The sequence below is a fragment of the Ranitomeya variabilis genome, chromosome 5, assembly GCF_051348905.1.
Source record: "Ranitomeya variabilis isolate aRanVar5 chromosome 5, aRanVar5.hap1, whole genome shotgun sequence".
Classification (NCBI taxonomy): Eukaryota; Metazoa; Chordata; class Amphibia; order Anura; family Dendrobatidae; genus Ranitomeya; species Ranitomeya variabilis.
The window spans coordinates 288,274,922-288,287,223 of record NC_135236.1 but is presented as its reverse complement, the minus strand read 5'-3'; the positions used below and the strand labels follow the sequence as shown (position 1 = coordinate 288,287,223).

The window sequence follows — 12,302 nt, the reverse complement described above, 5'->3', positions numbered from 1 at the left end:
CACATTACCACGCATAATCCCGCCCCCCACCACATTACCACACATAATCCCACCCCCTTACCACATTACCACACATAATCCTGCCCCCCCACCACATTACCACACATAAACCTGCCCCCCACCACATTACCACACATAATCCCACCCCCCACCACATTACCACACATAATCCCGCCCCCCACCATATTACCACACATAATCCCGCCCCCACATTACCATACGAGGCTCCGTCCCCACACATTACCATACGAGGCTCCGTCCTCACACATTACCATACGAGGCTCCGTCCTCACACATTACAACAGAAGGCTCCGTCCCCACACATTACCACACAAGGCTCCGTCCCCACACATTACCACACAAGGCTCCGTCCCCACACATTACCATATGAGGCTCTGTCCCCACACATTACCACAGAAGGCTCCGTCCTCACACATTACCACAGAAGGCTCCGTCCCCACACATTACCACACAAGGCTCTGTCCCCACACATTTCCATATGAGGCTCTGTCCCTCCACATTACCACACGAGGCTCCGTCCCCACACATTACCACACGAGGCTCCATCCTCACACATTACCACATGAGGCTGCATCCCCACACATTACCACACGAATCCAGTTTGCTTTTGATTTTACACTGTGAATAAAATGTATTAGTATTATTTACATTTTTAATTATTATTATTGTTATTAACTTCATTTTAAGTTAATTTACCACCTGCGTAAGCGCTATTGAATGTTGTCATTATTTACTTTAGTTTAATCACTAGCAGCATTAATTAGATAGCAATGAGCATGCCGAGCATTAGCTGGCTGGAAACAGCTAGTAATAAAATATGATTTAACAAACAGACCATAACATGAACATTAGTCTCTACTCCTTACATTGCTCATTGTCAATAAAGGAAAGTCTTTGCAGCTCAGTTTGATTATTGGAGAATGGGCTAGTTTACTTGAGAATTTAGAGTCCTTTGAAGGTCTTAAAGTGGTTTTCTAGGACTTTTTTTTATTTTTTTACTATGGTCTTAAGAACTAACAGGTAGGTACACACGTGGTCAAAATTGTTGGTACGCCTTGTTTAACTACAGAAAAACCCACAATGATCACAGAATTAACTTGAATCTGATAAAAGTAATAATAAATTAAAAATCTATGAAAATGAACAAATTAAAGTCAGACATTGCTTTTCAACCATGCTTCCACAGAATAAAAAAAAACAACTCATGAAATAGGCCTGGACAGAAATGATGATACCTTTAACTTAATATTTTGTTGCACAACCTTTTAAGGCAATCACTGCAAACAAACCATTCCCGTAACTGTCAATGAGACTTCTGCACCTCTTGACAGGTATTTTGGCCCACTCCTCAAGAGCAAACTGCTCCAGTTGTCTCTTGGTTGAAGGTTGCCTTTTCCAGATGGCAAGTGTTAGGTGTCGAGTTCCCGCCGCTGCACAGGGGGAATCTTGAACCACCTCCGCTGCGGTCTCCCATTCTTCTCCGGCCGCAGTGGAGCCTGCTCAGTGGAGACATCAGTCCCAGCATCTGGCTCAGGCAGATACTGTGCGCTTGGTTAAGGCTGAGTCACACATAACGATATCGTTAACGATATCATTGCAACGTCACGCTTTTGGTGACATAGCAACGATCCCGCTAACGATCTTGTTATGTGTGACAGCGACCAACGATCAGGCCCCTGCTGGGAGATCATTGGTCATTGGGGAATGATCAGGACCATTTTTTGGTCGCTGATCACCCGCTGTCATCGCTGGATCGGCCTGTGTGACGCCGATCCAGCGATGTGTTCACTTGTAACCAGGGTAAATATCGGGTTACTAAGCGCAGGGCAGCACGTATAATACAGCCGAGAAAAAAAACGGTGATGGGAGCTGCCCCATAGATTAACATTGGTCTGAGTGCTATGCAATTTTTTTCTCACATAGCACTCGTCCGTATTCCTCTCAAGTGTGACTTCAGCGTAAATGGAAGACCTACGATTCACAATATGTAGTGATCTTCTAATCCCAGATCTCCCAGGAGGGTGTGGCACATTTGTGACAGTAAGGCAGCATTGAGCCTGTTATCAATCAGCATGACATCAGCAGAGCAGAGTAGAAGAGAAGCAGCTGCTCTGTTAAAGTGACGTCGCCAGAAGGAGCAGAATCATCAATAAGAGCGGTCTGTGGCCAGTCTGAGCAAGCAGATATCAACAGCATGCAGTAACAAAAATAAGCAAAATCCCTGATAACTCCTTTTAAGCCAGGTTCAGATGGATGTATTTTGCTGTCTATATATAGGGACCACAATACCTAGACTGACTGAGTTACCGACCCAAATTTAGAGCCTAAAATATGTTTATGAAGTTGCAAGTTTCGTTCAGGAGAGTTGCAGTCGGATTGGGCTTTGTGTACCATAAGGAACTGTGAAATATGCCTGTCTGAACCTGCTTAACATTAGAGAAAGTAATCTTGACTGTCTGTTGGAACATTTGGAGAGAGGCGCTTTAGTCACTAGAAATTCACAGGTCTAAAGAAAATTACACAAAGTTTGTTTTAAATTTAAAAAGATTTGTGAAATCAGACTCTTGGAAATCATCCAAGTTTGGGATAATCAACAATTTCAGAAAATTCACAAAGTGGAGAATTTTTGGGAAGATGAAAGTGAAGAAAAGTTCTTACAGATTTACAGAAAAAGGTATGCACATTGAGTCCATTGTGAGAAAGGCACAATACAAATGTTTGTTGGAAGATACTAGCATTTGAAGTTTTTAAAAATTGGTTTGGCATACAACCACATTTGCAAATAAAAGCTGTAGTATTGAAATACAGGCTCTATACAAATTGCGTGTGTAGGATGAGAGGGTAAAAATAAAAAACTGTTACCAAAGGGTTGACTACAAAGTGATCTTTTATTACAAAAACTATTTTTGAATCCTAATGTCAAGATAAAGCTTATAAAGCTTTGTATAATGTTGATGTTAGGATTCTGTAAGGATTTTTGTAATGAAAGATCGGGTTAAGTGGAACACAGAATTGAATTTCGATCATATTTCTAATATTAATATTACCAAATATATGAGATAAAGCATCCCAACTTATGTCTAAAAATTATTTTATTCAGCATATTTTTTAATTAAATCAGGGAAAGTAGCTAATTTGGTATGTACGAAATGTATGATCTCAAATACCATCTGGGTCCAACTTATATGAAGAGTAAAAAGGTTTTTCAACTTTCAATTCACTTATGTATAATGGTTTGCAGCCCTGTTCTAAAAACAGTGTCTGAAATAATTTTAAAAGCAATATTTTGTGCTCAGAAATTAATTCCCAAATACTGATTATCCAGTTTCAGTCCTTGGATCATTGGATGTCCATCAGATTTCCAAACAAATTTGTTAAATTTCCATAAATTTCCATGTAATTAAACTGTGAAAACTGCAATAAATAATATTAAAAAAACCTATATAAAGAAGGAGTTCATACATTGCAGCTGCATTGCCTCCAAGTTGCCGCTACAGTGCTCCTGAAAACCCTGTTGACATGCAGTTTGCCAGTTTGCAAATGACAGCAGCTAAGGGCACTTTGATTGGTAACAGTGACACAGTGAGCTAAAGTTTTGTCAAATAATGGCTCAGCCCTCAAAAAAAAAAGAGCTTTTACTTGCTGTCATTTGTAAACCGTGTCCATGCTGGCACAGTTTTCAGCTGCAACATGTGTTTTAGAACCCTTATCTTTGAAAGTTCTCATGTTGAATAGATTTTAATTCCTAATACCTGGCACTGAAGTCTTAAGGTGGAGCCTATACATTAGGTTACTAAAGTTTTGTGGTACTCTATTTGGCCGATTTCACACTTTCTGATATTTCCTGTATCTGTAAACACTGCGCTGTTCCCCTGCTTGTGGTGCTGAAGCCGGCTGTTATCCGTTCTCCCCTGCTCGGCCGGCAGCAGCATGAGCAGGGGAGAATGAATGAAAAAAAAAATGACGTGAGGTCCTTCCTATATTTTACAACCAGCCCGGCAAAACTCACAGGTGTGGGCTGCTATTCTCAGGCTGGATATGGCCCCCAGCCTAAAAAAAGCAGCCTCGTGCCGCTGCTGGCAGAGCAGGAGACAATAGATGAAAGCCGCATTCAGCACCACACGCAGGGGAACAGCGGCTTACAGTAGCGCTGCTTCCCCCATGGCCGTCCATGCGCACGGAGGAAAGTGTACACTGTTCTCCATGTGCACGTGTGCGGGTCGTTTGGCGGTCCGTCAAAACACGCTGACATCCACATAGACCCATTCATTTGCATGGGTCTACATTTGTCAGTGTCTCGGTACGTACATGTGTGCCTTTGGTACGTGAGGAAACTGTGACTACACGTACTGGAGGCACTGACGTGTGAAATCGGCCTCAGGCCTCTTTCAGATGTCAGTGTGTCCAGTACGTGTGGTGGCAGTTTTCACATGTACCAAAGGCACACATGTAGGCCTATTCAAGTGAATGTGTCTGTGCAAATGTCAGTGTGTTTCTACGGACTGTGTGTCCATTTTTTAACAGCAGCACGTACTGAAAAAATGACTCACGTGCACACTGATGACTCAGGGATGACGTCTGTGTGTCATCAGTGTAACACATACAGGTGCCTGGGAAGCAGCGGAAATGTTAGTGCTGTTCCCCAGCACTGAGTGCTGAAGACCACTATCATCATCCTCGCCTGCTCGCATTGTGATCAGTGTGAGCAGGCGAGAAAGTTGAGAGTTATATAAAGCTGATAAAAGTGAGAGCAGACTGTGGCTGATGGAACTACTACTCCCTTCAGCCTACACCTGCTGCTGCTAATAACAGTGAGAACAGGCTGATAGGAGTATTCATCAGATACCACCAGCACCATAAATAGATACATTTAAAAAACGGCATGGATTCCCCTTTATTTTTGATAACCAGACAGGCAAAACTGACAGCTGCAGGCTACAATCCTCACACACACTTTTCCATTTTTATTCAAAAACAATAAGCACAGTTATAGTCACCTAACGTCCATTCCATTGACGCCTGTTATGGTTCTCAATGGCAAGAGAACATAGCCCAGCAAACATAAGAACTAGCTCTTGGAAGGATGGAAACTAAACTGACCATGAACTAAACCTGCCACACAACTAACAGTAGCCGGGTAGCGTAGCCTGCGTTTTATCCCTAGACGCCCAGCGCCGGCCGGAGGACTAACTAATCCTGGCAGAGGAAAATATAGTCCTGGCTCACCTCTAGAGAAATTTCCCCGAAAGGCAGACAGAGGCCCCCACAAATATTGGCGGTGATTTTAGATGAAATGACAAACGTAGTATGAAAATAGGTTTAGCAAAATTGAGGTCCGCTTACTAGATAGCAGGAAGACAGAAAGAGCACTTTCATGGTCAGCTGAAAACCCTATCAAAACACATCCTGAAATTACTTTAAGACTCTAGTATTAACTCATAACATCAGAGTGGCAATTTCAGATCACAAGAGCTTTCCAGACACAGAAACGAAACTACAGCTGTGAACTGGAACAAAATGCAAAAACAAACAAGGACTAAAGTCCAACTTAGCTGGGAGTTGTCTAGCAGCAGGAACATGCAAAGAAAGGCTTCTGATTACAATGATGACCGGCATGGAAGTGACAGAGGAGCAAGGCTAAATAGCGACTCCCACATCCTGATGGAAACAGGTGAACAGAGAGGATGATGCACACCAGTTCAATTCCACCAGTGGCCACCGGGGGAGCCCAAAATCCAATTTCACAACAGACGCCCTAGTCTCCTGTAATAAAATAAAAAACAACCACAATCCCTTACCTCTCCATCGTTCTGTCCCACGCCGTAATCCATGTATGGGAATAAATAGTTTTCAGCCTGGACGGTGCCAACATGTGACTATCCAGGCAAGTGCAGCATCAGTGATTAGCGGTGACGTCATTGAGGTTACCGCAGGTTACTGAGGCTTCGTTCCCAGCCAGGCTGACCTCTGCACCGTGAGAAGTCAGTGAGTTCACCGCAGTTCAGCTCAGTGAGTTCATCGCAGATCAAATATCTCCCATCAGACGCTGCCTGCTTTCGTTGTTATTAGCGGCAGCAGATGTAGGCTGATGGGAGTAGTAGTCCAATCAGCTGCCTCTGGCTCTTGCTGTTATCAGTTGAATACAGCTCTCAACATTCTCCCCTACTAGCGCTGATCACAATGTGAGCAGAGAAAAATGATGAGAGATGTCTTCAGTAACTGATGCCGGGGGTCAGCGCTAACAGTTCTGTGGCTTCCCAGGCGCCAGCATGTGTGGTGTCATGAATCCCAATGGCTAGGGATAGCAAGGGACAAGCAAAGTAATACAAAATATCGGACGAGCTCTAGGGTGATGGAACCTGGGCTGACCGCTGCCCTACGCCTGACAAACGCAACTAGAGATAGCCAGGGAGCGTGCCTACGTTGGTTCTAGACGCCACGCACCAGCCTAAGAGCTAACTAGTACTGCAGAGAAAATAAGACCTCACTTGCCTCCAGAGGAATGAACCCCAAAAGGTATAGTTGCCCCCCACATGTATTGACGGTGAAATGAGAGGAAGGCACGCACATAGAGATGATATATATAGGTTCAGCAAATTGAGGCCCGCTGTAAACTAGAAAGCAGAACGATACAAAAGGGGTCTGAGCGGTCAGCAAAAAACCCTAATCAAAAAACCATCCTGAGATTACAAGAACCCATGTGCCAACTCATGGCACATGGGGAGAACCTCAGTCCACTAGAGCTACCAGATAGCATAGAGACATAATAAGCAAGCTGGACAAAAAACCAAACAACTGAAAATCAGCACTTAGCTTATCCTGAAAGATCTGGGAGCAGGTAGGCAGGAACCAAACAGAGCACATCTGAATACATTGATAGCCGGCAAGAGAATGACAGAAAGGCCAGGTAAAATAGGAAACACCCAGCCTCTGATGGACAGGTGGAAACCAAAGGCCGCAACCCACCAAAGTCACCCAGTACCAGCAGTAACCACCAGAGGGAGCCCACAAACAGAATCCACAACAGTACCCCCCCCTTGAGGAGGGGTCACCGAACCCTCACGAGAACCCCCAGGGCGATCAGGGTGAGCTCTATGGAAGGCGCGGACCAAATCAGTCGCATGAACATCGGAGGCGACCACCCAGGAATTATCCTCCTGACCATAAACCTTCCACTTAACCAAATACTGGAGTTTGCGTCTGGAAACACGAGAATCCAAGATCTTCTCAACAACATACTCCAATTCTCCCTCCACCAGCACCGGAGCAGGAGGCTCAACCGAAGGAACAACGGGCACCTCATACCTCCGCAACAACGACCGATGGAACACATTATGAATAGCAAATGATGCTGGGAGATCCAAACGAAAAGATACAGGGTTAAGAATCTCCGAGATCCTATAAGGACCGATGAACCGAGGCTTGAACTTAGGAGAAGAGACCTTCATAGGGACAAAACGAGAAGACAACCACACCAAATCCCCAACAAGAAGTCGGGGACCCACGCGGCGACGGCGATTAGCAAACTGCTGAGTCTTCTCCTGAGATAACTTCAAATTGTCCACCACCTGATTCCAAATCTGATGTAGCCTGTCCACCACCACGTCCACTCCAGGACAATCCGAAGACTCCACCTGACCAGAGGAAAAACGAGGATGAAACCCCGAATTACAAAAAAAAGGAGAGACCAACGTGGCAGAACTAGCCCGATTATTAAGAGCAAATTCGGCCAGCGGCAAAAAAGCAACCCAGTCATCTTGATCAGCAGAAACAAAACACCTCAAATAAGTTTCCAAGGTCTGATTAGTTCGCTCCGTCTGGCCATTCGTCTGAGGATGGAATGCAGACGAGAAAGACAAATCAATGCCCATCTTGGCACAAAACGTCCGCCAAAATCTAGACACAAACTGGGATCCCCTGTCAGAAACGATATTCTCCGGAATCCCATGCAAACGAACCACGTTCTGAAAAAATAAAGGGACCAACTCAGAGGAGGAAGGCAACTTAGGCAAGGGCACCAAATGAACCATCTTAGAAAAGCGGTCACACACCACCCAGATAACGGACATTTTCTGTGAAACCGGGAGATCAGAAATAAAATCCATGGAAATGTGCGTCCAAGGCCTCTTCGGGATGGGCAAGGATAACAACAACCCACTGGCCCGAGAACAGCAAGGCTTAGCTCGAGCACACACTTCACAAGACTGCACAAAGGTACGCACATCCCTAGACAAGGAAGGCCACCAAAAAGACCTGGCCACCAAGTCTCTAGTACCAAATATTCCAGGATGACCAGCCAACACAGAAGAATGGACCTCGGAGATGACTCTACTGGTCCAATCATCCGGAACAAACAGTCTTTCTGGTGGACAACGATCCGGTTTATCCACCTGAAACTCCTGCAATGCACGTCGCAAGTCTGGGGATACGGCGGACAATATTACCCCATCCCTAAGGATACCAGTAGGCCCAGAGTCTCCAGGAGAGTCAGGCACAAAACTCCTGGAAAGAGCATCTGCCTTCACATTCTTTGAACCTGGCAGGTATGAAACCACGAAATTGAAACGAGAAAAAAACAACGACCAACGAGCCTGTCTAGGATTCAAACGCCTGGCAGACTCAAGGTAAATGAGATTCTTGTGATCAGTCAAGACCACCACACGATGTTTAGCACCCTCAAGCCAATGACGCCACTCCTCAAATGCCCACTTCATGGCCAAAAGCTCCCGATTACCCACATCATAATTGCGCTCGGCGGGCGAGAATTTTCTAGAGAAGAATGCACATGGCTTCATCACCGAGCCATTAGAACTTCTCTGTGACAAAACCGCCCCCCGCTCCAATCTCGGAAGCATCAACCTCAACCTGAAAAGGAAGTGAAACATCTGGTTGACACAACACAGGAGCAGAAGAAAACCGGCGCTTAAGTTCCTGAAAGGCCTCCACGGCCGCAGGAGACCAATCAGCAACATCAGCACCCTTTTTAGTCAAATCAGTCAAAGGTTTAACAATACTGGAAAAATTAGCAATGAACCGACGATAAAAATTAGCAAACCCCAAGAACTTCTGAAGGCTCTTAACAGATGTAGGTTGTGTCCAGTCACAAATCGCCTGAACCTTGACGGGATCCATCTCAATAGTAGAAGGAGAAAAAATGTACCCCAAAAAAGAAATCTTCTGGACTCCGAAGAGACACTTTGAGCCCTTCACAAACAGAGAATTGGCCCGCAGAACCTGAAACACCTTCCTGACCTGTAAAACATGAGACTCCCAGTCATCAGAAAACACCAAAATATCATCCAAATACACAATCATAAACTTATCCAGATATTCACGGAAAATATTGTGCATAAAGGACTGAAAGACTGACGGAGCATTGGAGAGTCCAAAAGGCATTACCAAATACTCAAAATGGCCCTCAGGCGTATTAAATGCGGTTTTCCACTCGTCACCCTGTTTTATCCGCACCAGATTATACGCACCGCGAAGATCTATCTTAGTGAACCACCTAGCCCCCTTAATGCGAGCAAACAAATCAGTCAATAATGGCAGTGGATACTGATATTTGACTGTAATCTTATTCAGAAGGCGATAATCTATACAAGGTCTCAGGGAACCATCTTTTTTTGCCACGAAAAAAAAACCTGCTCCCAGAGGGGACAAGGATGGACGAATATGTCCCTTTTCCAAGGACTCCTTAATATAATTCCGCATAGCAGTATGCTCTGGCAGTGACAGATTAAATAAACGACCCTTAGGGAACTTACTGCCAGGAATCAATTCTATAGCACAGTCACAATCTCTATGAGGAGGGAGCGAATTGAGCTTAGGCTCCTCAAAAACATCCCTATAGTCAGACAAAAATGCAGGGATCTCAGAAGGAGTAGATGAAGCGATTGAAATCGGAGGTGCATAATCATGAACCCCCTGACATCCCCAGCTTAACACAGACATAGTTTTCCAGTCCAGGACAGGATTATGAGTTTGTAACCATGGCAGACCAAGCACTAGTACATCATGTAAATTATACAGTACAAGGAAGCGAATCACCTCCTGATGAACGGGAGTCATGCGCATGGTCACTTGTGTCCAATACTGCAGCTTATTCATAGCCAATGGTGTAGAGTCAATTCCCTTCAGAGGGATAGGAACTTCCAGAGGCTCCAGACTAAAACCGCAGCGTTTAGCAAATGACCAATCCATAAGACTCAGGGCAGCGCCTGAATCCACATAGGCATCGACGGAAATGGAAGACAGTGAAAAAATCAGAGTCACAGACAAAATGAACTTAGGCTGCAGAGTACCAATGGCAAAAGATTTATCAACCCTTTTTGTGCGTTTAGAGCATGCTGATATAACATGAGCTGAATCACCACAATAAAAACACAATCCATTTTTCCGCCTATAATTTTGCCGTTCACTTCTGGACTGAATTCTATCACATTGCATAGTCTCAGGTGCCTGTTCAGAAGACACCGCCAACTGGTGCACGGGTTTGCGCTCCCGTAAACGCCGATCAATCTGAATGGCCATAGCCATCGACTCATTCAGACCTGTAGGCATAGGGAACCCCACCATAATATCCTTAATGGCCTCGGAAAGACCATTTCTGAAGTTAGCAGCCAGGGCGCACTCATTCCACTGAGTAAGCACCGACCATTTCCAAAATTTTTGACAATATATTTCCGCTTCATCATGCCCCTGAGAGAGGGCTAATAAAGCCTTTTCAGCCTGAATCTCCAGGTTGGGTTCCTCATAGAGCAATCCCAATGCCAGAAAAAACGCATCCACATTGAGCAATGCAGGATCCCCTGGTGCCAATGCAAATGCCCAATTCTGAGGGTCGCCCCACAGGAAAGATATTACAATCTTGACCTGTTGAGCAGGGTCTCCAGAGGAGCGAGATTTTAAAGAAAGAAACAATTTACAATTGTTCCTGAAATTCAGGAAGGTAGATCTATCTCCAGAAAAGAACTCTGGAATAGGAATTCTAGGTTCAGACATGGGAGTGTGAACAACAAAATCCTGTATGTTTTGAACTTTTGCCGCGAGATTACTCAGGCTGGAAGCCAAACTCTGGACATCCATGTTAAACAGCTAATATCAGAGCCATTCAAGGGTTAAGAGGAGGTAAGAAGCAGCTAGACAGCAATTAAGGGCTAGGCAGCAAAACTCTGAAGGAAAAAAAAAAAAAAAAAATTTCCCTTAAACACTTCTTTTTCTCCTGCTTCAGCCCAAACAATTAACACTTTGTGGGCCGGCTATACTGTCATGAATCCCAATGGCTAGGGATAGCAAGGGACAAGCAAAGTAATACAAAATATCGGACGAGCTCTAGGGTGATGGAACCTGGGCTGACCGCTGCCCTACGCCTGACAAACGCAACTAGAGATAGCCAGGGAGCGTGCCTACGTTGGTTCTAGACGCCACGCACCAGCCTAAGAGCTAACTAGTACTGCAGAGAAAATAAGACCTCACTTGCCTCCAGAGGAATGAACCCCAAAAGGTATAGTTGCCCCCCACATGTATTGACGGTGAAATGAGAGGAAGGCACGCACATAGAGATGATATATATAGGTTCAGCAAATTGAGGCCCGCTGTAAACTAGAAAGCAGAACGATACAAAAGGGGTCTGAGCGGTCAGCAAAAAACCCTAATCAAAAAACCATCCTGAGATTACAAGAACCCATGTGCCAACTCATGGCACATGGGGAGAACCTCAGTCCACTAGAGCTACCAGCTAGCATAGAGACATAATAAGCAAGCTGGACAAAAAACCAAACAACTGAAAATCAGCACTTAGCTTATCCTGAAAGATCTGGGAGCAGGTAGGCAGGAACCAAACAGAGCACATCTGAATACATTGATAGCCGGCAAGGGAATGACAGAAAGGCCAGGTAAAATAGGAAACACCCAGCCTCTGATGGACAGGTGGAAACCAAAGGCCGCAACCCACCAAAGTCACCCAGTACCAGCAGTAACCACCAGAGGGAGCCCACAAACAGAATCCACAACAGTGTGGTACTGATGTGGCACACGGTTTCCACACGTATGCCACAAGTATTATGAAGAGACCGCTAGGACCGTGGAGTACTCTGAACTGGGCCCGTTCTTAAAGGGATGTGTCACAGTGGCAGTGACCCGGTCTGTGGCCCTTGGCTTCCAAATTAAAGGGAAGGACTTTAAAGAGGTTGTTGAATAAAGAGTAAAGTTTGTTTGTGACGCCACCTGTGGTATTAGGTCAGGGATTACTGACTCTGCTTAACCCCTTCATGACCTTG

The 12,302-nt window shown here is 44.9% G+C and overlaps 1 protein-coding gene across 1 annotated transcript in view; it reads left to right on the top strand.

Moving 5' to 3' along the window:
* The window catches only part of LOC143774986 (uncharacterized), an 862,433-nt gene that overhangs the window by 658,418 nt on the left and 191,713 nt on the right, over positions 1-12,302 (top strand). The window lies entirely within an intron of this gene.